General features: G+C 49.4%; 1 protein-coding gene and 1 pseudogene across 1 annotated transcript in view; both read right to left on the bottom strand.

Moving 5' to 3' along the window:
• Positions 1-25,661, bottom strand: part of AKR1D1 (aldo-keto reductase family 1 member D1) — a 133,622-nt gene extending 107,961 nt beyond the window's left edge. The window contains 2 exon segments of the mRNA XM_077850069.1: positions 13,507-13,583; positions 25,613-25,661. The gene's annotated coding sequence lies outside the window, so the exon portion shown is untranslated.
• LOC144284905 (integrator complex subunit 4 pseudogene) lies at positions 8,247-11,645 on the bottom strand (annotated as a pseudogene).
• Positions 25,662-26,797: the final 1,136 nt, after the last annotated feature.

The raw sequence follows: 26,797 nt of genomic DNA, 5'->3' as shown, positions 1-26,797 counted from the left end.
CGGAGAGGATTTTTTCGAATCACTGCTGATGGTGACTCAATAAAAACCGAGGGCCTAAATATGAAAACAAGCTCCTACCAGAAAATCGCTAGACCAGTCTACACATGTGTGATGATTGACGAATAACTCGAGTGTGCAAAGAAGTGTTCTCCACAAAAGAGAAAGGAGGACCACGATGGAAGGTGTGCGATGCAGGCCGAGCCGCATCCTCAGCCGGCCCCGGCCCCCCGGCCCCCGGCCCCCCAGCCCCCCAGCCCCGAAAGGGGCTTGCGCACACTGCGGCCCCGCTGCTCCGTATTCCTGCCAATGCCCTGCGCTCTGGACATGCAGCCTTACCTCAGCAGCCACGGACTATCTATCAAGTGGGTTAAATTGCTTCATGTTTTCAAGGCGTCTTATAAAGCATTCTCGGGAAAATGTTTCGCTCCGTCATTCCTGACCTTTTAGAAACGGTGCCCCAGTAAGTGTTAATATTGATGAAAACCACATGATCTCGGTCATTTACCCCCGACTGACACATACAGGCCCAAGGTAACACAACACGGCTAGTCTACTACCCTGAAGGGACTGTGCACTTTGAAGACTTTGGGAAATGTTCACTGTGCCTACAGAGTAGTCCCATGCTCATTCTGTCATTTCTGCAGTGAGTAGCACCATATAAGAGGTAGCGAGGGCAGCCCCGGTGGCACAGCATTTTAGCGCCGCCTGCAGCCCAGGGTGTGATCCTGGAGATCCTGGATCGAGTCCCAGGTCGGGCTCTCTGCATGGAGCCTGCTTCTCCCTCTGCCTGTGTCTCTGCCTCTGTGTGTGTGTGTGTGTGTGTGTGTGTCTCTCTATGAATAAATAAATAAAAATCTTAAAAAAAATAAGAGGTGTCAAGAAGAAGTGAAAGGTACTCCACCTTCTGGTACAGAATGTGTTTTCATGGGAGGCTCAGGGACCAGTAGTGGGTTACTCTCGACCACACTGCTCTCAATACATCAAGCACAAACCCACTAAGAGACTTAGGCGTGCCTCTGCTGTTATGACATTTTGGTCAAAATGGCAAAGTGCATCTTAATTACACTTTCGATAGGTATGTACTTATAGGTGTCATATATTCAACGACCTTTCCGGGTCAGGATATAACTGAGTACACTTAGGAAATATCAAGTTAACAAATTAAAGCTCTGACAGATGATAGGACAGAAAATTCTATCCAGAGTTTCACCGATACCATGAAATTATCATTTTGATGGCCCACATTTGTGATGCTCTAAATATATGCACAGTGTAAAGTAGTCAATCTGGATTTCTACAAAAGGACACTGAGCACAAAATGGAAACATAAAGACAGTTCTATGAAACGAATCTCATAAACTATCGACCGAAGAACAGTATATGTTTAAACTACACAGTCTTTGACTACATGATCATTTATCATACTCAAGATAAAAATAGTTTAAAAAATAGTTGATAATTGATGATTAAGACAAAATTCATATAACACTAGCATTATTCTTTCCAAGTATTCCAAGCAGAAATTCTTATAGGACATAACCAAAAGTATGGGCTATTTACTTGCTGTTATTTTAATAAAAGAACAAAGAAAAATAAGACCTCACAAAATGTTGAAATAGCTATCTACAGACATTGTAAATTTTTAGGAAGACACTGAAACATCAATACGATTGCAAACACACACGCATGCGCATATTCTGGTACGATGAACTTGAAAATCAACAAGCTATGTTGGAGTTACAAATAATGGTCCTAATTAGTCTTTTCCCGAAGTAGTAAACAGAAATACTACCTCAGAGTTTTCTGATCAGTGACAAAGTCATTAATAAATGAAATCAAAATGGCTAGCAATCAATAAAAAACTGAATTTGTGAGGGAAACATTTACTGCTACGCTAGGCTTCCATTCCGTATAGGCAACAGATTCATTTTAGTATGTAAAATGCTCGGGGTTGAAGAATGCTTTCGACAAGAAATGATAAAGATGTTCCCCTATCACAGTAACAAAAACATATATTCATGTTGGTTTTTTTTTTTTTTTTTGAACTGCTCATCTTCCTAAAAAAATTAAGTAATGGCTAGGAAAACATAAATTGTAAGAAGCAAGAGGTTCATTTCCCCTAAACAAAACTCCCAGAAAGCAGGCAAGAAAAAAAGACAAAAGACCTCAACAATTGGAAAAGTTGGGGAAGGAGGGGAAAATCTGAAAGCAGGCAAGATGAAAATAATGAAAATACCAGCTGACATAAAACAGGGATAGAATGCAGTCTAATCCCCAGACCTCTGAGCAAGGACGTATGCAAAACCAGCACGGGAACACAAAACTACAACATAAAGACGGGATGTAGCATCGGGACCAAGTATCAAACAAAGGATATCGAATTCAAAACTTGCTCATCAAACTGGATTAATTCTCCCTTTTGACGAAATGCGTTTTGAGTTCAGGTTACGTCACAGGAATATTTTTATGGAATGACTTAAAAAATGTAGAGAAAGACTGATTCCTCTGACTCCCCTTAGTGCAAGAAAATCTGCGAATGCTGCTAAAGTTAATTAAAAGCCACGAGGGATCGATGAAATGACGGATTCAATACAGACTGTGACATTCTGGGCCAAAACTGAAGTGTCATCAAAAAGTAATGGTTTTGGTAGACCCTGGCTAACAAACGAGAAAGGACATCAAACACAAAGACTTTTTTTGTCAAGAATGGTAACACTGGCGAGAGAGAACCTCAAAGTGACATACATACATACGTACCGACAACTGAGTATGTATACTCAGCGTAAAGACTCACCAGGGGCAGGTGTCCATGCCTCTGTGGACAAAACAAAACAAAACTAAACAACTTTGGTTAACAGATCAACACTACATATTAAAATCCAGACACTATAAATTCTGGCACGGAGGCTGAAGCACACATTACCTGAGAACACTGTTGCTGTCTCTATCTGGTGAAATACAAAGGAGTGTGAACCTCGTAAACGCAATTTTGGTATCAAAGTCCAACTGACTCTTTGTAATGTGCTCTGGCTTTGCAATTCTCAACATCGCAGGAGATAACCTGATAGAGAAGCGAATACTACCGTGACTTCGGTTAGCTGCATGTGAGTTGTTTAAATATCAAAAGGTGAAGTACGACAAATTAGGAATAAAACACAAATTTATGGAAAGGGTGCTTCAAGAATGAAACCTGGATAAAACTCAAAAGCAGGAATCCTCCCAAGTGATCCTTCGCTACAAATTAATTCACATTAGTGGAAGGCTTTGCTATGCCCAGTGCTGGGAATGTTTTTGTCCTGTCGGAAACACTTCACGCAAAATACCGAATTTCCGTATTTCACCGTTATGTCCCGTTGTTTTGCTCAGAAAGAGCATCAAACCTCTGTGCTAAATTTAAAATGAATTACAATTTTGCGGGAGGTTTAATTGCTAAGTAATTTGTTTGAACAGTTTAAACCACTTACAATTTTTAGTCAACACAAACATTTGTGGGCAATCATACGGGAAAACTCATAAAACCACAGCTAAATTCCTAGGGATCAAAGTGTTATAGACTGAATTAACTAACAAATGATCATTATGATTGGATGTCAACTGCATTCCTAGATTTTAATTCATTTGCATATGTTAGAAAACCATTAGGCCGAGTAAAGGACTAAAAATTGCTTTTAAAGCAGCAACACTATGTAAATCTAAACAGAAATTCCAAACGTCCTGTCATTCTTCTGGGAGTTCAGAGCAAAAGTCGTTCTTACGTGAAAACGGAATTAAGGTTGAGAGCCCACAAGACTCCCTGACGGTGCTTCCTAAGTTAGAAAATGAGCCCATAGATAGGAGATCATAAAGACGCTTTTCTTCCAACGGAGACGGCTTCATTACTACTCACCCAGTTCCTGAACTCTGTCATGAGCTAGTGAACCCCTAGAACAAAGCTGAGAACAAAACCTGGGTTCTGGCACGACTCCACAGTTGAACTCAGAAGCAGATTAAAACCAGGCCTTACGGGAGCTTTCCCGCTGTCACCTTCACCCGTGGGTCATCCCTAATCCCACCCCAGACCAGCGACAAGACAACAAGCTCCCATCCTTGCAGGAGTGCGCCGTGGAAGCGGCACAAGCCAGAGACAGAGGGGTTGTGTCCCTCAGAGGGAAGCTACAGGAAATGGTGTCCTTCTTTTCATTTTGTCGTTCTTAAGGAACTTTCATAAAACAGCTCTGAATCATGCAGTCTCCTTCAAAAATGTTCTCCTCATAAGGAAAACAGAAGAAAAATCAACCACCAAAGGTCACACTTGAAAACGCAGAACTTCAGAACTTGCGGAAGAAACACCTGTAAGACCTCATTACTTATACCATTTCATGGAAAGTTTCTCATGAGAAATTTACGTACTGGTTTGTGTTTTATGAATCAGACTTGAATAAAAAGAGAGACTTCTGCCACGAAACTTAAAGGGTAAGAAAATCTTCGTGTGCATGCCACTCCCAGCATCATGAGTCATGTTTTTCCCACGCAGACTGTTCCACACTCTCACCTTGATCCCCCCTACTGGTCGTTACAGATGCGCTAAAGTGGATTACCACTGCAGTGGTGTATCAGTCTTCCTCCGATATCCGCAGAAAACTAAAGAAGACCGAGGAGGGTCCTCAAACTCCCATGCCCGACCTGGTGAAAATGGCATTTAAAGTCCTTAACACCCGAGAGGAAGTGGCTGAACTTCAGAGGCAGGCCAGGCTCCAGCAGAAGGTCCAACTCCAGACCCAAGCCTCGGTGGCAGCCCTGCGGCCGGCGGGCTCCGCGAGCCCGCAGAAAGGGGGAACCGACCGAACCCCGCCTGGGGCCTGCTTCAGATGCGGCACCGAGGGACAATGGGCCCGTCGATGTCCCAATCCCAAGGAGCCAACGCGGCAATGCCCTCAATGTCCAACGATGGGCCCCTGGAAATCCGCCTGCCCGGGGCTCGGGGGATCCTCGGCGCCTCCACACGGAGGAAACCCTGAGCCGGGAAGTCCAGCCTTTCAACTACTCGGACTGGACGATGACTGACGGGGCCCAGACTCGGACACCCCCTAACCCAGGCCAAGCCCAGGGTCCTGCTCCAGGGAGCGGGGAAGCCCATCTCTTTCCTGTTGGACACGGGGGCGACCGACTCCATTGTGCCTTCCTACTCGGGGGCCAGCTTCCCCTCCCCAGTAGCGGGGATGGGAACCGATGGCACCTCCTCTATTCCACGGACCGCCCCACTCCTCTCTTGCAGCCTGGATGGGTTCTCCTCCTCACACTCCTTCCTTAGAATCCCTTCCTGCCCAGCTCCTCTTCCTCGAAAATCCTGACATCTATCTATCAGCCTCTCCTAGGCTAAGTCCTGCTACCCTCCTACCTCCCCAGCTACTTCCTTTGTACTTAAGAGTCATTAGGCGCCCGCGCACACACACACACACACACACACACAAAGAGTCATCAGGCACCATGACAACCCCCTGGTCAGTTCTCAACATTTTGCAATTCAGATCACCAGTCAGCTTTCTTCCTGGCCTTCAGACCTGCTTCAATACAACAGGTAAGTATAAAAACAACTTTCATCAGTGAAAAATCCCATAGGAGTTCAGTATTGTTGCACTCTAATGGATACATGGAAGCATATGTGTATTTCTAGAAACCAATGAACTTATGACTATAAAAGATACAGCACCTGTAAATTGAAGAGCTTATTCCTCAAAACTATAGCTGATAAAAAAAGTCAGTGCATACATACAAAAAAGCCTTAAATAATAAGGGAGGAAAATAAGTAGAACATGTTAAAAAGATGGCCAAATGAGAGAAGCATCCTGCCTCTCAGTATGGTTTCCTTATCTTTCACTGCATTTTATAAATGTCAGAAAATAATGATGATTTTTTCATTGGAGTTCAGTTTGCCAACATAGAGCATAACACCCAGCGCTCATCCCATCAAGTGCCCCCCTCAATGCTCGTCATCCGGTCACCCCACACCCCCACCCCACCTCCTTTTCTTCCACCCCTTGTTCGTTTTCCAGAGTGAGGGGTCTCTCACGTTCTGTCTCCCTTTCTGATATTTCCCGCTCATTTTTTCTCCTTTCCCCTTTCTTCCTTTTCACTATTTTTATATGCCCCAAATGAATGAGACATTACAATGTTTGTCCTTCTCCGAATGACTTACTTCACTCAGCGTCATACCCTCCAGTTCCAAATGATGACTATTTTAAAGGAGAAAAAAACCACTCTTTTTAAATGAAGAGTATCACACTGGGAGAATCCTTTCAATGACTGGGAAAAAAATACGGTCACACAATACACTCTGCGGACAGCAGACATACACAATGCATGTTGTCAACTTTCTCCATCATTAACCACATGACAAAGCTCTTTTAAAGGTACAAGGGGAGGCTACGGAAGGAGTTGCTTCCACCTGTATTCCTGATTGCACTTTCTTCCTCATGTTTGTCAAGACAGAAAGAAGCATTTTTTTTTCTTTTCTTTCTTTTAAGTCTTTTGTTAAAAAAAAAAAAGGGCAAAGCTACAGGATTTTCAACTTTTGCTGACAGTCATGGAAATCTGGAGACTCATGAGTTCTAAGACTAGGGTTTCTGAACTGAAATTAAGAATTCAAGGATTACAGTTAAAGTCTCAGAGCAAAAGACATGAGGCCGAGTATTTTTCAACGAAAGCCCAAAGAGAAAAACAGAGGCTGACGACAGAGAAGAGCTGTGACATAAACCACAGATGATGTGGAATTGTGATTTCTGTTAAATCTTGCCATGTATGCATGGATGTACATACAGATACACACACATAGATCTCCGACAGTTCTTGTTCCTTAACGGTTATGCTCAAGGTTTGGTGGGGGGACCATCATTCTCTGTCTTGGCATATTTTGCTTACTTTTTGCTATGAAAGGACATAGAAAATTAAGTATAAAGATGATTTACAGATTTCAACTGTAAAAGAAAATATCAGTTTTTTAGTCCATAAAATCCAGACACCTACTGGTAAAGCATCCTAGGAGGATCATCACTAGAAAAGTCCAATGGGACACACGGAAAAACTTCACGTTAACTACTTCCAAAGACAAAATTATTTTCACACTTTCTAGAGGTATTCAATATTTAATGTTGACGCCTGATGGAAAGGTCTGAAGTACTACAGACGCTCAGACATTGTAGAAAAGGATGTAGTACTGCCACGTCTACCATCAATTCTATCTAAATAAGTGCTATTTTATGGTGTTAGTTATTACTGTATACAAAACTATTGAAGACCAAGATTCTTTGGACATATTCTTACAGTTTCCCCAAATGTGTAAGATGGAAATAGGACTTTTTTGAGCATTCATTTTTTTCCCCTCCGGATTCCCTAGCACCTGTCAAAAATAAGCTCTAGGGAATCATGAAGTCCATTCGATAATTTCCTACTGAACACCCTAAATTACATATAAGACCGCCACGTTGATATAGATCTACTCAGATTGTCAAGGAATTATTTAACTTAGAGTACGAGCAGCGACATTTCCCAGTGCTTCCAGTCTGGGACCTCATTTCTAAGTGTGTGAGTTGGTTCTCCTGTTTCCATAATGACCAATTTAACAATCAGCTTGGCAGTCAACTACTTTAGAGTTAGTTTCATTAATGTTAGCTCTCATCTCATTAATACATGAATCGACTGACACTGTGGGACTACTTATTTTTCTAATATACTCGTAAAAGGGCTCTGAATTCAAGGTAACAAACCTTCTGGAAGAATTATCTCAGCTCTTTTGTTTAAACTCAATCTTTTCCTTGTAGAACGAACCTCAATGTATATTTTAGAATTTTCTTCCAATACTTTAGGACTCACTTAAAACTTCTAGTCCTAATAAGACGATTTCCTTTTGTTGCAGCAGGGACCTAGAAATGCAACAAAGTTATGAGCCAGAAGTTTTTCAGTTTTTCAATGTCAGTAAAAACCAAAAAAAAGGAAACAATTAAGAAATTCCAGGAAGTAAATTGGAATACAAAGTGGTCTTCATTTCACAGGACTCCCTCTATCGTTAATCCTCACGAGAACGAACACAGAAAGGAAGCTACTCCCTTACTGTATAATGAAAATCGTGATTTTTGCAATGCTTTTTCCCAATCAAAAAGCTCTTGAAACTAGTTCTTTCTCTCTCCTCCTTCCTGGTTTTGAGTAAAAGACCCTTCTTAGTAGATGATCTGGTACATAACGAGCACTGCTGGTTGGCTGCACGCACACGTACAACAACATGAACCCAACAAGTAGAACCAAACGTCACTCTCCTTTCACGGAGTTTGTCGTTTCTAATGGCTGAGTAATATTCCATTGTAAGCTGTAAGACCACACCTTCTTCTGTTGTTGTTGTTGTTGTTGTTTTCTCAATTTTATAGAGGTGGTGGGGGGGAGTCAGGGAAGGAAGAGGTGTGGACTTGAAGGTTTTTGATTTTTTAATGCAAAATAATTTATTTTGTGTTTGATACCAGATGAGACGATAAGGGTGATGGTGCTCATGCCCATACGCCGGCTCCAGGTGAAGTGCTCTAGGCTTCGGGCTCACTCTGCTACCTAAGAAGGTCTTTCTCAGCTTCAGCTCTACACAATGCTGTGACTCAGCGCCTTGCGGGTTTGGGCACTATGTAAACATTCACAGACTTGCTGAAGGGGATGGTGCCCTCCATGCTGGTTTCCACCTGGGGGGACACTTTGCCACCTTCAATCCTGGGGGATTTTGGAATGCGGGAATTGGAGTTGTAGGCCAGTAGCAGCCTCACTTCCACCGGGCATGGTTCTGTCCAGGCAGTATGGGAGAGGTACACCTGAGTGATAAGCCGGTGGCGCCCTGGGTGGGCCAGGATTCCGCAAGTCTGCTGGCTTAGGATGAATCATCTGAGCCTGGCCATCTGGATAGAAGACCTGGACCTTCACAGCACTCTCAGGGTCCTGCACATGTTCCAGGTTCGCATCGACATCCAGGGCCACAACCAATCCAGACGTAAACCGCAAAGGGTTGTCTGACTCGCCTGCTGGCTCAATGATGGTGGCTGAAGTGTGTGGATCTGCTCTGGAAGGGGGAGGTGCAAGGAGGTACTCTGCCTCAGCATGGTCTGTCGTATTTTGAACACTTCCACAGGCTTGGATGTCATGAGTCGGGGCAGAAGTTCAAGAAGTTTGTCCACAAAGCTGTCCTGTAGGTGGGGGCAAATCAGCAATAAAACACCTCTGAAAAAAGTCCACTTCCTGTAAAAAGTTTTCACACATCCCAAATAAGGGGTCAACTCCTCGAGTAGTCCGTGCTGTTACTGTAAGTTGCAAGGCTTTGGCCTGCAGCCTCATGGGATGTATAATCACCACCTGTTTCTCCTCCACACCACTGTACATGAACTCCATTTTGTAGGTCTCTTCCATGATCTGTTTTGCTGCTGCGGAGGCCAAGTCACTCTGCTTCAAATATAAAGGGGCAGCCACATTCCACAGCTTTCCTTGCAAGGCCTTGATGAGAAGAAGCTGACACCGAAGATAGGTAGCCGAGAAGTCAGCAACTCCTGCTAGTTCAGACTGAAGTTCTCCAAGTCTTTGCAGATCCCGGATGGTGAACTCCAGCAACTTCTGGGTTCCCTGAGGGGCCCGGTGCTCTGAAGACTGTACACCCTTTCAGGGCTCTGCTGCAGGAACTGATGGGACGGGTCCTCATGGGGCGCAATACCGGGAGAAACGGCCGATGACACTAGTTTTCTACCTGGTAACCTTAAGGCAGGAACAAGATGAGAAAGAAAGACTGTCTCGGAGGTAGGCATAATGCCTGAAGGTATGATCTGAGAACAGTGCTGGCATGGTGGGACAGGTTGTCGCAGCATTAAAAATAAGAACCAAAACTGCAATGTAAGCTGGGTCATCCATGTCTGGTTCAGCTGGGCCAAAAAATGCATGGGTGCTCAGGAGCTCTGGCACCAAGGGAAGCACCAGGGTTGGATGCCGACTTCCCAGAAACTTCAAGCACTTCCATTAGAGTCCATAACAGTAGGGTACTTGGTTAAATTTTTCAGCAGCTCCACCAGTGCAAGATGAATCTCTTGTTTAGTCAAAACATTAGTACAACATAAAAGTTCGTGAAGAGCCAGCCTCTCGAATATCTCTGGACGAATCCTCTAACACAGCCAGGACACTGCCAAGCTGATCCTCTTGGAGAGTGATATTATTAGAAATTTTTCTCATGCTGTGTATGGACTGCAGACGTACTTCCTCAATTTCATCATTAAACATGTCCACCGGGAAATCAGGGCGGCACTTCTCCACAAAAGAAGGTGAAGATCGGGCCAGCATGCAGAGAGCCTCCACAGCAGCGATGCGGACCTCATACATCTCATCTTCCAATCCAGGAACAAAGGCTCCACAAGCTCCTGACTCCATCAAGTTCACAGCTCCTGTATCTACTTCTTCTTTGGGAGCATCACCTCCCCACTTTCTGCCACTGGAAAACTCTCCTGACCTGTAAAGTTCCTCGGCACGTTCACGTGTAGTGCGTTTTCTCCTGAGATCTGACATGAGCTTCTTGTCGAGCGTCCGCTCCAAGAAGTGAAAACTGACTTGTTCCATCGAGCCCAATAGCTTTGCAGCCTGAACTCGAACCACCCAGGAGCCATCACTGACCACGGGACAAATTGCTCCAAATGCATCATCAACTAAGCGAATTTCTTCATTAGAAAAAGGAATGGGGACAGCGCTTTCAGGATAGAGCTGACTGATAGCCCAGATAAGTTGGACTGCAGCACTGCGCACTTGTTCACGCTCATCAGACAACAATTTACAGGCCTGATTATAAATTGCTTGGTGTAATTTCAGTCCTCTTTCATGAAGCTGCAACATGGCTTTTATAGCCGCTCTTCTGACACGTGGGTCTTGGTCACTGAAGTAATCCCCTATAATCTTCTGGACATCTCTGACAGCTAGGCCTTCTCCATCTTTTGTGACACTTGTCTCCAAAGAGCCAAGATTGCCAAGTAATTGCAGGCACTTATTTCTTACACCAGGAGACGTATCTGTGAGGTGCTTGCAGGCCACATCAACTAATCCCATCTGGATAGCTTGATTCTCTGGGAGTTTGGTGCCAATTGCAAGCAAGGTGTCCAACAGTTGAGCAAGGACTCGATGAGACTTTTCATTCTGCAGGATGTTAATGGCATCATCCATAATGCAGTCTGGTGAAAACCCTGCAGTCTTTGATAATAAACCCAACAATGATGCAATTTTCAGTCTCACAGATGGATCATTGTCCTTGTAACAATGTTCCAGGAGAATCCTGACTACTCCTTCCACACTTTCTGCTTCAACAGGCTTTCTGGCAAACTGCAGTAGATACTGCAAAGCATCCGCTGGGGAGGGAGCTTTACACCGATCTACGTGGAGTGCTGAGATTTACTTGGTTTTGTCAATCGCAGTTTCTTGGTTGCAATTTCCTCCTGTTGTTGCTGGACCACCTTAGTGAATTCCTCGCACACTCGTTTCTTTAGGTGAGCTGCCATGACTGCCCGCCACACCAGCTTCTTGATCCATCATCTTTCGATGGACACCGAGGCTCCTTCCACAGTTTGCCTATTGTGGACATTGCTGCTAGAAACATTGGGGTGCAGCTGTCCCGGCTATTATGCTGAGTGAAAACAGTCAATTGGAAAAGGACAGACATTATATGGTCTCATTCATTTGGGAAATATAAAAATTAGCGAAAGGGAATAAAGGCAAACCAGAGAAAATGAGTGAAAGTATCAGTGAGGGTGACAAAACAGGAGACACCTAACTCTGGGAAACAAACAAGGGGTAGTGGAAGGGGAAGTGGGTGGAGGGGGTGGGGGACTGGGTGATGGGCAATGAGGGGGGCTCTTGGCGGGATGAGCACTGGGTGTTGCGCTATATGTGGACAAACTGAACTCCAATAAAAAATTAAAAAATCAAAAAAAGAAAACGGGCCCTTTATGTAAAATAAGCAAACATTTAACTGATGTATTCAGTAGGTCCAATAAATGGAAATGTATGACACTGAAAAAAAAGAAAAAACAAAACCAGGTAAATCTTCAGGGTTCTAAAGAATGTCATTGTTTTTCTTTTTTTAAATTTTTAAATTTTTTTTTTTTTTAATTTTATTTATTTATGATAGTCACATAGAGAGAGAGAGAGAGAGAGGCAGAGACATAGGCAGAGGGAGAAGCAGGCTCCATGCACCGGGAGCCTGACGTGGGATTCGATCCGGGGTCTCCAGGATCGCGCCCTGGGCCAAAGGCAGGCGCCAAACCGCTGCGCCACCCAGGGATCCCTGTCATTGTTTTTCAAAAGATATCTGAATGATATAAACAGGAACACCGCAAGTACAGAAGGAAAAGCTGCCGGAGGCACCGATATGAACAATTTCCCTACTACATTAAATGCCGTAGATCATTATGAGAAAGATTTAAATGCATCAGTAAATAAGAATCTTTAAGTCTTGGACACAGTTATTTTTTTAACATAAGCAAATAGGCAATAAGGTATTTCAAATGTGAAAAAGTACCTGTACCCACGGCCACCCTGGAGGAAGAGCACGCCAAGGGGCATGCTATCGGGATCCCCCACATGACGGAGCAGCCACCTGCCTCAGGGGAGCAACCGACTTTGGGCACTGAGCAACATCCTAAATGAAATCAAGAGCCCGCCAGAGCTACTACACTGGGGCGAGCTGAAGCTTATGGGCCTGAGCAGTTCGAGCCGGGCATGGCAGTTGGTGCTGAGTGCTTGGCCCGAGCCGAGATGCCAGCTGCGGAGGCCAAGCCAATGCACGAGGTGGTCACGCCTCTGATTCACTCTCCCGACAAAGAGGACCCACCTGCAATCTTGGCCACCCTTGTGGACATCATGTCCCGGCGCATGCTATCAGGGTCTGCCACATGCCGGAGCGGCCACCCAGCTCAGTGGAGCAACTAGTGTCTGCCCCTGTGCAATATCCTGAACCACCTCAACAACCGGCCCCAGCTCCTACCTCGGGGCCTGCTAAAGCTTCAGAGCCAGAGGTGATCGAGCTGGTCACGGCTCGAGCCGAGAAGCCAGCTGCTGAGACCAAACCAATGCACGTGGTGGTAACACCTCTGACTCACTGTTCCGACATGCAAGAGCTACCTGTACCCGTGGCCACCCTGGAGGAAGAGCACGCCCAGGTGCATGCTATCGGGTTCCCGCACATGCCGGAGCAGCCACCTGCCTCAGTGGAGCGAACGACTCTGGCCACTGAGCTACCTCCTGAACCAAAACAAGAGCCCGCCACAGAGACTACACTGAGGCCAGCTGAAGCTTCTGGAGATGGAATACTTCCAAACTCGTTCTATGAGGCCAGTATCACCTGAAGTCCAGAAGCAGACAAAGACCCCACCCCACCAAAAAGGAGAGTTATAGACCGATGTCCCCGATGAACACGGATGCAAAGATTCTAAACAAGATACCAGTGAATAGCTTCCAACGGTACATTGAGAAGTTACTCACCGTGACCAGGTGGCATTTATCCCTGGGACGCAAGGCTGGTTCAACACTAGGCAAACACTCCGTGTGACTCATCAGATCTGCAAGAGAAAAAACAAGAACCAGATGATCCTCTCAATATATGCAGAGAAAGCATTTGACAAAATACGGCATCCATTCCTGATCCAACGCTTCAGAGTACAGGGATAGAGGGAACGTTCCCCAGCATCTTCAAAGCCATCTACGACAAGCCCCTGGCAAATTATCATTCCCAAGGGGCAAACGCTGGGAGGCTTTCCCCGAAAAAGATCAGGAACGAGACAGGGATGTCCACTCTCACCAAGGCTACTCAACATACTACTAGACGTCACGGCCTCAGCAATCAAGCGACAGAAAGAAATAAAAGGCTCAAATCGGCAAAGAAGTAGTCAAACTCTCCCTCTTCGCTGATGACATGATACCGTACCTGGAAAACCCAAAAGACTCCACCCCAAGATTGCTAGAACTCCTACAGCAAATTTGGCAGCGTGGCAGGATACCCAATCAATGCCCAGAAATCCCTGGCCTCTCCATACGCCAACGATGAGACTGAAGAAAGAGAAATGAAGGAGTCGGTCCCAGTGACAATTGCACCCAAAAGCATGAGATACCTAGCAATACACCTAACCAGAGAGATAAAGGATCTCTACCCGAAAAACCACGGAAGACGTCTGAAAGAAATTGAGGAAGACACAAAGAGATGGAAAACCATTCCATGCTCCTGGATTGGAAGAATTCATATATATTGGGAAAATGTCCACGTGACCCAGGGCAATTTACACATGGAACGCGATCCCTATCATCAGAAATACCACGGGCTCTCTTCAGAGAGCTGGAACAAATCATCGGAAGATTCGTGTGAAATCATCAGAAAAGAACCCGAACGCCCAGGGCAATATGAGAAAAGAAAACCACAGCTGGCGGCATCACAATGCCGGACTTCAGGCTGTGCTACAAAGCTGTGCTCATCAAGACAGTGTGGTACTGGCACAAAAACAGACACACAGATCAATGGGACAGAAGAGACAAATCCAGAAGTGGACCCTCAACTCGACCATCAAGACCGTACATTCGACCAAGCAGGAAAGACCATCTGCTGGAAAAAAGACAGTCTCTTCACTAAAGGCTGCTGGGCACGTTGGACAGCCACACGCAGAGGAATGAAACTGGACCATCCTCTCACACCTCCGGACACAAAGAGAAAGTCAAAATGGATGGAAGATCTAAATGGGAGACAAGATTCCATCAAACTCCTAGGGGAGAACACAGGCAACAACACCCTCCTTGAACTGGGCCACAGCAACTTCTTGCAAGATACATCCATGAAGGCCCAAAACGAATCACTGGGACTCGTCAATATGAGAAGCTTCCACAGAGCAAAAGAAACGCTCAAGAAAACTAAAAGACAAACCTCCAGAATGGAAGAAGATATGTGCAAATGACCCGTCCGATACAGGGCCAGTTATCCAAGGTCTCTAAAGAACTTATTCAACTCGGGATCCCTGGGTGGCGCAGCGGTTTAACGCCGGCCTTTGGCCCAGGGCGCGATCCTGGAGACCCGGGATCGAATCCCACGTCGGGCTTCCGGTGCATGGAGCCTGCTTCTCCCTCTGCCTGTGTCTCTGCCTCTCTCTCTCTCTCTCTGTGTGACTATCATAAATAAATAAAAATTAAAAAAAAAAAAAGAACTTATTCAACTCAACAGCAGAGAAACCAAGAGTGCCACCCTGAAATGGGCAAAAGACATGAACAGAAACGTCACACAGGAAGACACAGACGTGGACAACAAGCACACGAGACGATGCTCTGCATCGCCGGCCGGCAGGGAAATACAGAGCAAAAGCACAATGAGATACCACCTCACACCCGTGAGAATGGGGAACAAGAACCAGACAGGACACAACAAATGTTGGAGAGGATGTGGAGAAAGGGGAATGCTTTCAAAATTCAAAAGTTTCAGAAATCGCCATACTCACCTGATAGGGACCAAGGCGGGGGGGGGCGTGCTCCCAGAAGCCTGGGGAGCTTGGAAATGGGGGAAGGGGGGAAGTGGGGCAGAGGCTGAAGGGGGAAGGGGAGAAGGGGGACAGGGGCGGGGGGGGGGAGTAGGGGGGAGGAGGAAGAGCCAAGGGCCGTGGGGGCGCTCCTGGGGCTCAGCCACCCAGGCCCTCAAGCCACCGCCCCAAGGCCGCGCCCTGACGCTGGATGGTGCCTGTATCCAAACCCCTCTGAGCGTACGCGGATGGACTCGGCACCCTCCCTGAGCCCCGGTGGAGGGGCCCCGCACCCTCTCTGAGCCGCCCGGAGGAGACCTGACCCGTAGGAGGCCCCACAACCAGCCCCTCCGGGAACAGGTCCCACTACTCCTTCCCTGCGCAGCCCTTTGTCTCTCGGTCTCTCCCTCCCCGTCTCTGGGTCTCCCTCCCTCTCTGTCTCTCCCACGCTGTCTAGATCTCACCCTCCTTGTCTCTGTGTCTCCCTCTCTGTGTCTCGGTCTCTCCCTCCCAGTCTCTCGGCGTCTCCCTACCTGATTCCCTGCCTCTCCCTCCCTGTCTTTCTGTCTCTCCCTCACCGTCTCTGTCTCTCCATCCCTGTCTCTCTGACTCTCCTTCCCTGTGTCTGTGTCTGTCTCTCCCCGCCACCCCATCTCGGTCTGTCCCCGGCCGCCCCCCCCCCCCGACTCCTTCTCTCCCTCCCTGTCTCTGACTCTTGCTCCCTGTCTCACCGGCTCTCCCTACCTGTGTCTCTGTGTCTCTTTGCGTCTCTATCTCTCCGCCAGATGATCAAACCATAAACCCACCGATGCTGGAAGCCCAAAATCCGTGAGGAAAACCTCATGGAGGCACATCACAGTCAAACTGCTTGAAGCCGGCGATGAAGAGAAAATCTTAAAAGCAGTCAGAGGAAGCAGACATCTTCCCCGTTGCGTACGGAGGACCAGAGCGGCCTCCTTGGACAGCACGACCCGATGGCCCACGGTCCTGTAAGGAACGGGTGAAAAGAATTTCCAAAGATAAAGACAAAACGAAGACCCTTCTCAGAAACACAGAGACGGCGCGGATTCCTCGCCGGCTGGCTGCCCTCCTCCCTGCGGAGCACCCACACGCAGAGCCGCGGGCGACCCGCACAGGCTGGACCCCACCTTCCCTCTTCTAAAGGGAACGGCTCGTTTGCCCAAACGTAAATGGCAACGATGCAGAACAGAGTTTATAACACCAAGTGAAACACGCACAGCAGCAACCTCACACAGGCCAGGAAGGGAGGCGCGTGAGGAGGCGCGTCCGCGAGATCCTCGGACGACGTCCAGGAACCTGCCGCAGACCCCGGAGCAGCCAGCCCAGTGCCGGAGCCAACGGTGCACACTCATGAGCCAACAGAGGTGCAAGGGCAGAGTCACAGAACGCGCCCTCTACACCCACAGAATGGCAGGAAAAGCAAAACCACGACACAGAACAGATGGGACAAACCAAACCCGGGCCGACGGCAAAGCACAGCAAACGCGGACAGTCAGATTCAAGGGAGAAAAGACAAACCCAGCCCGTTAGAGAAAAAGACATGAAGCCCTTGGGGGAAGGGAAAGGAAAGGGGGATGGAAAAGACATGCTTCCCGACAATAATCAAAGGAAAGCTGGAACGGCTATGCTCACACAGCACGTTAGGGCTCCAGGGAACGAGGGTCACTTCTTCATGAAAATAGAGTTAATTAGGGGAGCGTGGGTGGCTCAGTAGGTTGGTTTTAGGTCTCCCTCTGCTCCTCTCCTGGCTCACACGCACACACACGCTCTGTCTCTAAACAAACAGAATGGGACTGCTGGGTGGCTCAGTGGTTGAGCGCCTGCCTTCGGCCCAGAGTGTGATCCCGTGTCCCGGGATCGAGTCCCACGTCCGGCTCCCTGCATGGAGCCTGCTTCTCCCTCTGCCTGTGTCTCTGCCTCTCTCTCTGTGTCTCTCACGAATCAAGAACATCTTAAAAAAGTTAATTCATCAAGAGGACCTAAGAACCCTAAATGTTATAAATCAAGCAGCAGAGCTTGAGAACACAGGGAGCAGACAGATCTCTAAGTATGTCGCAGACTCAATACCCCTCGATCAGGAACTGAGAAACCCGGGAGCCAGGACGTAAGTAATGACGCAGGGGAAGAACGTGAGCAGCCCGTCCCCAGCCAGCCTCAGCGTGTGTACACAACACCCCAGAACACAAGGAGGGCACGGAAGCACAGTGCATCTTGTTGCTCAGTTCCTGAGGAGACCGCGTTCTGAACCGTGTACTTAAGAGGACTCAAATTTTTGATAAAATGTGTTCTCTGACCACAACAGAATTAAATGTGAAGTCAAAATCAGAAAGACCTTTGAAAAAATCCCTCAAAAAACATATCTCTAAATAAGCCATGGGTGTAACCAAAATTAAAAGGGAAATTAGAAAGCATCTTGAACCGACGGGAAACGAGGACACAGTGTCGCAGCAACGCGGGGATGCCACCTTAGCCAGACACCCGCCTGGTGTGCGGCACCAACTCTTCACGTTAGGAGGGAAAAGATCCCGATCAGCAGTCTCAGCTTCCATCTTCCCAAACTACAAAAACAAGAGTTAAGAGAAAAACAAGGAAACCACAAGAATCACAATAATAAAAAATCAGAGGAAAAACAATAAAACAGAAATCAATGAAACCAAAGGCAAACTCTTTACAAAAATTGATCACATTGATAAACGTGCAGCCAGAATGGTGGGGGAGAGAGGGAAGACGCAAATTATCACAGTCAGAAAAGGAGGAGGTGATGTCACGGCTGCTTCTGCAAATATTAGAAAGCTAACAGGGAAATACCATAAATACCTTTATTCTAACAATCTCGGTGACTCAGCTCACGTGGACAGATTCCTCGAAAGACTAAGAAACACAAAGCTCACTCCGATATATGTGCATATGCATATCGTATATGGAATATCACAGACATATAAAAAACCCGAATCTAGGGAACCCTGGGTGGCTCCGCAGTTTAGCGCCTGACTTCGGCCCAGGGCATGATCCTGGAGGCCCGGGATTGAATCCCGCGTCGGGCTCCCTGCAGGGAGCCTGCTTCTCCCTCTGCCTGTGTCTCTGCCTCTCTCTCTCTCTCTGTGTCTCTCATGAATGAATAAATAAAATCTTTTTTAAAAAAGCCCTGATTTTATAGATATATATATATAATAGCCCTATTTTTAAAAATTGAACCTGTACATAAAAACTTCCAGGGGCGCCTGGGCAGCTCAGTCAGTTAAGCGTCTGCCTTCCACTCAGGTCGTGATCTCAGGGTGCTGGGAGGGAGCCCCCAGTTGGGTTCCCCACTCAGTGGGGAGCCTGCTTCTCCCTTTCCAGCCTACTTGTGCTCTCTCGTGCTCTGTCTCTCTCTCTCTCTCAAATACATAAATTTTCTTAAGAATTGTTTAAAAGTTTCAGAAAGAAAATCTCCAGAAAGTGGAACAGGAGGAAACATGCCCAAACTCTTCCAGGAGACCAGCCTGACCAAGATTCCACATGAAGACGACATGAGGAAAGAAAGCCACAGAACAGCATCCTGCAGAACCATAACAGGAAGACATCTAAAACAAATTTTAGCCCACATGCACATACTCACACATGGACACCTGCACACAGATACGTGAACAAGCGTGTCCATACGCATGTGTATGTGCACAACTGCATACGCACACACTCTCATGCACGTATGCAATGCACTCGCGGATATCCATACACACGTGCGTGCCCCCCCCCCCCCACACACAGCTACATGGACGTGTCCCACCATGTCCCACTGCTGCCCACACAATCACGTGTCCTAGTGAAAGAGCCAAGTAGTGAATAAAAAGGGACACATCTTATACACCAGCAAACCTGACAACCTAGAAGAAATGAATAAATCCCTACAAACACTCAACCTACCAAGACCGAATCATAAAGAAACAGAAAATCTGCAGACATTTCTAGTACGGAGACTGAAGCAGTGATCAAAAGCCCCCAACACAGAAAAGCCCAGGACCGGATGGCTTCACTAGTGACCTCTAACAAACGTTTGAAGAAGATCACCAATACTTCTTAAGCTCTAAGAAAGCTCCCAAATTCACTCTATGGGGCCAGCATTACCCTGAACCCAAAACCACTGGACCTGACCAGAAAAGACGAGGATCTTTTACTAATACCAATACCCCCAATGATCACAGATGCAGAAATCCCCCCAAACAAACATGAGCAAGCCACTTCCAACAGTACATTCAAGGGATTGGACACCACAACCAAGTGGGATTTGTTCCCAGGATGCTAGGGTGGTTCGATATCCACAAATCGATCGATGTGATGCATCGCATTAACCGAAGAAAGGGTAGAAATACATGATCGTCTCAGCACATGCAGAACAAGCATTTGACAGGACGCAACATCCCTTCAGGATAAAGCCTCCCCACACGGCAGGTGCAGAGGACACGTTTCTCGACACAGTGAGGGCCAGGGATACCAAGCCCACGGCACACATCGGCCCCGACAGTGAGAACAGGAGAGCTTCCCCTGTAGGGTCAGGAGTGGACAGGGAGGCCACTCCCATCCAACAGCATAAGTCCCAGCCTCAGCAACCGGGCACGGAAAGAAAATCACACACTATCTCTCTCTGCAAATGGCTTAATATCTACAGAAAACCCTAAAGATGCCACCAAGAACTCGTCAGAACTAATACCTGAATTCAGCAAATTTTCAGGATGTGAAATTAACACGCAGAAATCTGTGGTGTTTCTGCACACAAACAATGAATGCTCGGAAAAGCGGAGAAAATGATGGTATTTACAACTGCATCAAAGGGAATAAAATACCCAGGAATAAATTCAATGAACAAAAACAGGAAGGCAAGTCTGATGACTTGAGAGGTGTTTGGAACATGTCCTGTCCCCAGAGCAGGCCCAGCAGATGTCCACCGCGTGAGCCCCGACTGGGGTGCCGATGCAAAGGGATGGTGACTCTTTTTTAAAAAAAAAATTTAAGAAGAAAAATAAATGATAGAAAATCTGGACAAAGATTAGCAACGATACAGAGCACTCAAGAAGACCATCAGCCAACAGTTATGTCAACAACAAGTATAAAACACCTCGCCCAAGAAGTGCAGAAAACACGTTGTCTTCAAGCACCCACAGAACTCACACCAAGACAGGCCATATCCTGGGCCATGACACGAACTTCAGCGTATTCACAAGAATTCAAATTCTAGAGCATGGTCTTTGAAAATCACGGACTCAAACTAAAAATCGGTAGCAGAAAACAGCAGAAAAATCTCCAAGTATTGAGAAACTAAGCAAAACGATTCTAAGCAATCCAGGAGTTGAAAGGAGATGTCAAAGGAAAGTTTTAAAAATACACAGAACCGAATGAAAGTGAGAATACCACACACCAGTATCGGTGGCGCGCAGCTCTGAAAGGGAAATTTATGAGACTATTTGCTCATACTAAAAAAGAGAAAGTTGTCAAATAATCTAAGCTTCCATTTAAATACTCTGGACAAAGAAGAACAAAGTAAAGCAAATTTAGAGGAGGGAATATCATAATAAATACAAGAAAAAATCAAAGAAACTGAAAACGGGAAAAATAAAAACCCAAAATCAATGAAACAAAAATGTGATCCTTTAAATACAGCAAATAAAATATGCAAACCTCTAGCAAAATGAGTGAGAGAGACTGATATGACATAATTAACAAAATCAGGAAGGAAACGTTATCATTACAGACCCTGCAGAAACCGAAAAGATAAAGGGAACAGTAGTAACACTTCACACATGAATTTGACCATTTCAAAGATACGGACAAGCTTCTCAACAAAGCACAAGCCACTACAACTCACGCAGTAAGATATAAATACTGTGAATAAAACATCTGAATAGTTCTGCAACCTATTAAGTAAACTGAATTCTTAATTGTAAAATTCATATACCAATAAAAAATAAAAAAATAAAAAAATAAAATTCATATAGAAGAAATCTCCAGATCCTGATGATTTTACTAGATATGCCTGCCAAGCACTGAAGAAAATTTAACACCAATTCTACCTAAAATTTTCCAGAAAATATCAGCCTTAGCAAGACTTTTCTAGATATGTCTCCTCATGTGAGTGAAGCAAAGCAAAAATAAATTATTGGGGCTGTACCAAATAAAAAGCTTTTACGCGGCAAAGGAAATAATTAACAAAATGAAAAAGAAATGAAACCTACTGAATGGGAGAAGGTATCTGCAAATGGTAGATTCAATAAGCGGTTAGTATCCAAGATATATAAAGAACCCAGACAACTCCACTTCGGAAACCCAAATTATGCAATTAAAGAACGGGCAGAAAATCTGAATATGCATTTCTCTAAAAAAGACATCCAGATGGCCAACAGGTGCATGAAAAGATGCTCAACGTCATTAATCACCTGGGGAATGCGAATCAAAACCACAATGAGATACCACCTTACCCCAAGGGAACACCCCCCAACTCCTGATATAAAGTCAGTATTATCTGATACCAAAACTGGATCAAGACAAAAAGTAAACTTTGTCAGGGAGATCCCCGGGTGGCCCAGCGGTTTAGCGCCTGCCTTCGGCCCAGGGCGTGACCCTGGAGACCCGGGATCGAGTCCCCCGTCGGGCTCCCTGCATGGAGCCTGCTTCTCCCTCTGCCTGGGTCTCTGCCTCTTTCTCTCTCTCATGACTAAATAAATAAGATTTAAGAAAAAAAAAAGAAAAAGAAGACTTTGTCAGCTCTGCTTCCACGGTGTCCAGGCAATCATGGGGATGACAACACACGGGGTAGCGGCAGCCCCTGCAGAGCCCCACACGTGGCACATGGATGCACCAAGGCGTCCAGACAAAACCCGCTCCCCGCTCAGCGCCAGGAAGGGCCTGGGGGTGACCGCCCAGGAGCACAGCGCCGGGAGCCGGGGCCACTCCCCACGCGTGTGCGACCTGCACGTCGGCGACTCTGGAGAGTCACCCTGCGCCCACATCCCCGGGACAAGCGGGAGCGGGAATGGCGCCTTCCCCGGACGCCCACACGGCTCAGGGGTGACCACGGGCCCGGAGACGACGGTCACTGCTAAGTCAACATTTGGGTGGCCACGGGCTTTCCGAGCCCTCTATTTGCTTCTCGAACCAGTTTCGATCCCGGAAACTGTGCGGGAACTGGTGCATCTCGGAGTTTTCAAATCTCCTGCTAGTGACGAATCCTGAGTGTTTCCCTTGTGTCTGCTTTTAGCACGGCTCTATCTGCCGCCGAGCCTTCCGTCCCTAACACCCGCCCTATGCCCATTCTTTCTTCTTGATCAGCTGCTCTAAGGCTTTCCCGTTTCGAAGACCTAAGCTTGGACGTCTTTGTTCTGGAAGCGAAAGACCCTCCAAGTCCCTTTGGAGTATCTGACCCCCGGGCCCGCAAGCCCTCGCCGTGTGCCAAGCCTACTCCCGTGTGACAGACCCGACCCCCAGGCCCCAACAGAGAAGACATGGCAGGTCAAAGTCCGGACTCGCCCGCTCTGGGCCAGGCAGAGATGCATGGACGTGACCCTCACCCTCCTGTTCCAAAAGCACCGTGTGAACCACCAAGAGAAATGACGGAAATGTCTGAAATATGGAACTATTGAGTTTTAACACCAGGAGAAGCAAGGCGAGAGAAACGCACGTGGGGACACGGGGACCACCCCGGAGGAGACACCGGCCTCTCCACGGTGAGCGGCCCTTTGGCACCCACGGGGCCAGAGCGTGGGCCAGGAGGGGTCAAACACATACGCCACAAAGAAATACGAAGGGCAACCGTGTGGAGAGGCCGTCCCGCGTCAGTGAGGGCCAGGAGGCGCAGCACGGCCCGCCAGGGAGTGGAGGATGGACAAAGAAGACCAGACTCCTCTCCGGGACGCACGCCGGGCCCCCGACCACCAGGCCCGCCTCAGCCGGCCCCCCATGGACTGGCGGGCCCCGGGGCCCCGCTCAGAGGCCACCGCTACCGGAGCCACGCGCGATCCCGGATAACTTCGAAGGAGAACGTGGAACATGGCGTAACCGGGAGACCCCCCCGGAGCCGGGGCGAGGCGCGAAGTCGCACCTGCTCTCCCGACAACACAGCTGAGGCCTGCTCCCAGGCGATGAACCAGGATGAACTCCTCCTCGGAGGAGTCACGTTTTCAAAACACGGCGTCTAAACGTCGGGGCCGAGAACACAAAGTCCCGCGCGCACGCCGGGGAGGAAGGCACAGCGGCCTCAAGCTACATTCAAAGCACCAGTGGATCCGTCCGTGGGAAAATGCAGAAAATCTAAATATCCGGACCCAGAGTGACAACACGGTAACAGCAGTCACCGGGCTGACGGGTCGGGGTGACATCTGCCGTCTTGCAGAGTTGCTGCGCCCACACGCCGGCCCTGAGCCTCCCGGTGTCTGGGCTCCCCCCTCTGTGGGATGAGCCCTTGCTGGCGGAGCTGACACGAGCACGCAGAGTGGCCCCGTGACGGCAGGAGTGCGTGTGACCGCTCGCCCCTGGGGCCGGGGCCGGGGGTGCGGTTAGAGCGCAGGCCTGGGAGTCTGCATGCACGTGCGGTCCACGCCGCGGCCACCACTGCAGCATCGCTCGCGGCCGACCCCAAGCTCGGGGGCCCAACAGGCCCAGAGCCTCACGTGGTCGTCGGGAAAGGCAGCCACGGGAAGAGAAGAGATGAAGACAGACACACGCCGAGCACGGAAAGAAAGACATCCGAAAGGAAACGCAGAGGAGATGGAAGACAGGAGGAAGAGCGAAGGGAAACTCAGAAGAGGAAGACGCAGCGGCGGCCCCCAAACGTCGCTTCTTCAAGGATGTCGGGGAGGCATCCAAGGGGGGTCCCCGCGCTGCGCGTGCAAGCGTCTCAAAAACGGCCAAGAGACCCTCAGTTGGCGGGGCTGATGTCGCAGGAGACGCTCAGGGACCAGCCCCGGGGACTCCGGATCGTACGCACGTGTGTGCCTGCATGCACACACACACTCAGCCACACACTCGTCTGCACACATGCGCACACTCACGCTCACATCCACACACGCATCCACACGCATCCACACATGTGCAGTTACGCACACATCCACGCATATATGCACACACCCGACGTTTGCGTGCATATGTTCACGTATCCCCACATACATGTACGCACATGCACACACTCACGTACAGACACTGGCATGCACAGAGTCCACACGAATGCAAATCCACACGCGTAGACACACACAGACATGGACACTTGCACACATGCTCCACATAGACACATACACGTGTGTACAGACACACATGCACACGTTTCCGCACATGTGGCACACACACACGCACCCCCTGACGGGGATGAGCCCGGGGACTCCGGGCAGTGCACACCGGTCCGGCTCGCCGTCTGGGTGGGGGTGGGTGGTCCCGCGGCCCCAGCAGGCTGTGGCAGGGGCCGGGCAGGGGGCCCCCCAGGTTCACAGCCGAGCTGCTGGCCAGGGTTACCGTGACGACCACTGTCATGGGGACACCCTCAGGTCCGCGGAGCTTTAGCCTCTGGCCGGCGGGTCAGGGCCCACCACACCTGCGCCAGGGCCGGTCAGGACCTGCCTCACCACCCCCCCACCACCCCGGCTCCAAGGGAGTGGATTCCAGATGGATCCCACCCAACCTCCCCCCCACAGGTGAAACCCCCGCCCTCCGTGCCGGCCTTGGAGCAGTTCAGCCCCTGTAGGGCAACAAACCCACGGGGCAAGCTCTGCAGCTCGCCCTGCCCTCTCCCAGCCCTACAGTGTCACCTGGGCACACCGTCTGACCAATGGGGAGACTGACGCTGGGGCCACAGAAGGTGGCAGGTCCTCCCCCTCCAAGTCTACGGAGTCCCCACTGCCGTTGCCCTGTCTCCTCTTGGGCTGAGGCCCCTGAGCACCTCCACCCCGAGCTCCGTGCTCCCCGCTGGGTGCTCCCCGCTGGGTGCTCCCGGCCCTGCACCCCGGGCCCACACTCCGCTGTCTGCACCCCCCACCCGGCCCCATGCCCCCAGCTGTGCTCCCCACCCCGTGTCCCCCGCTGGCCGCGTGCCCCTGCAGGTGAGAGCCCCCCGCGCCCACCTGCTTCTCGTTCTCGTCCTCCAGCCTCAGCCGGTCTTCAGTGTAGCTGCGGGCCTGCAGGAAGGCTTTGCTTTGGGAGCGCTCGGCCAGGACCCTCACGAAGACCCCGTACGTGTTCACGCTGAGGAAAAGCAGGGCGTTGGCTCCGAGCTGGAAGGGAGAGAGCACAGGGCACCTTACGCGGGGGACGCGAGCTCGGCGGGGCTCCTCAGCCTCCACACCCAGCCCGCGTCCCCACCGCACTGCCCAGGTGGCCGCGGGTGCCGGCGAGGCTGCTTCCCGGACCAGGAGCCGGGGCGGCTGTGCACCCTTCGTCCCGAGTGGGCCGCCTCATGCGGTGGCAGCACAGCACGCAGGGAGCTCTCTGACCCCGGAGCCAGGCTCACCTGCCGAGCTCTCCTCCCGGCACCTGGACGGCGCCTCCTACACACCACGTAGCCAGAAAACCGCTGTCCCGCGAGGGTCCCCGGGAGCCGCCCGAGTCCCCATGTGACCCACTCCCTGCCCTGTGACCGGCCCGGCCGTGCTGCTGCAACCCTGGTCATCTCCAGTCCCGGGAGCCCACCGCTGCGCCCTCGCTGGAGCGCTCCTAGCCTGAAGCAGGCTCACGGCACCGGGGAGGTGCTTCTGTGGGGCCTGCAGCAGCCTCCCACCGGGCCCGGGGGCAGCAGGGGCGGCGCAGCCGTCGGGGGCCCGTGCCGCGTCCTGGGGCGTCCGCTCAGGCCACCTGCTCAGCCGGGGCTCAGCTCGTGCCAGTTGTTCCTGAAGCCACGAGTCGGGGGTGGTGGGCAGCGCGGGTGCGAGAGGCCACAGACGGGGTTCTGCAAGGTCAAGGTGCTCCTTCACGTGCCCCAGGCGCCGTCGTGGGCGCCTTTCCACCCCCCCACACGCTGACAGGTCCCCGCGCGGAGCACACGTCTTTCCCAGGCCGACACACGACCCGTCTGGCCTCCCCATGCCCCCGCCCAGCTACGACCACGCGTTTGGCAGCAAGGGGACTGGCGAGCCACGCGCCCCCCCAGCCCAGCGCCCCACAGCCCCCACGCGGGCACCCCGCTCAGAGGCACAGAGTGGGAGGTCGGGACCCCACGCGCTGCCCTGCCCTGGGCCAGAGGCGGGACACGGGCCAGCAGGAGGCCGTCGGGCCAGGGGAGAAGCGGACAGCAGAGCGGCAGGGCCCGGTTA

This window comes from Canis aureus, chromosome 15, assembly GCF_053574225.1.
Source record: "Canis aureus isolate CA01 chromosome 15, VMU_Caureus_v.1.0, whole genome shotgun sequence".
Classification (NCBI taxonomy): Eukaryota; Metazoa; Chordata; class Mammalia; order Carnivora; family Canidae; genus Canis; species Canis aureus.
Note: the sequence above shows the minus strand (reverse complement) of the source record. Positions and strands in the feature narration are given on the sequence as shown.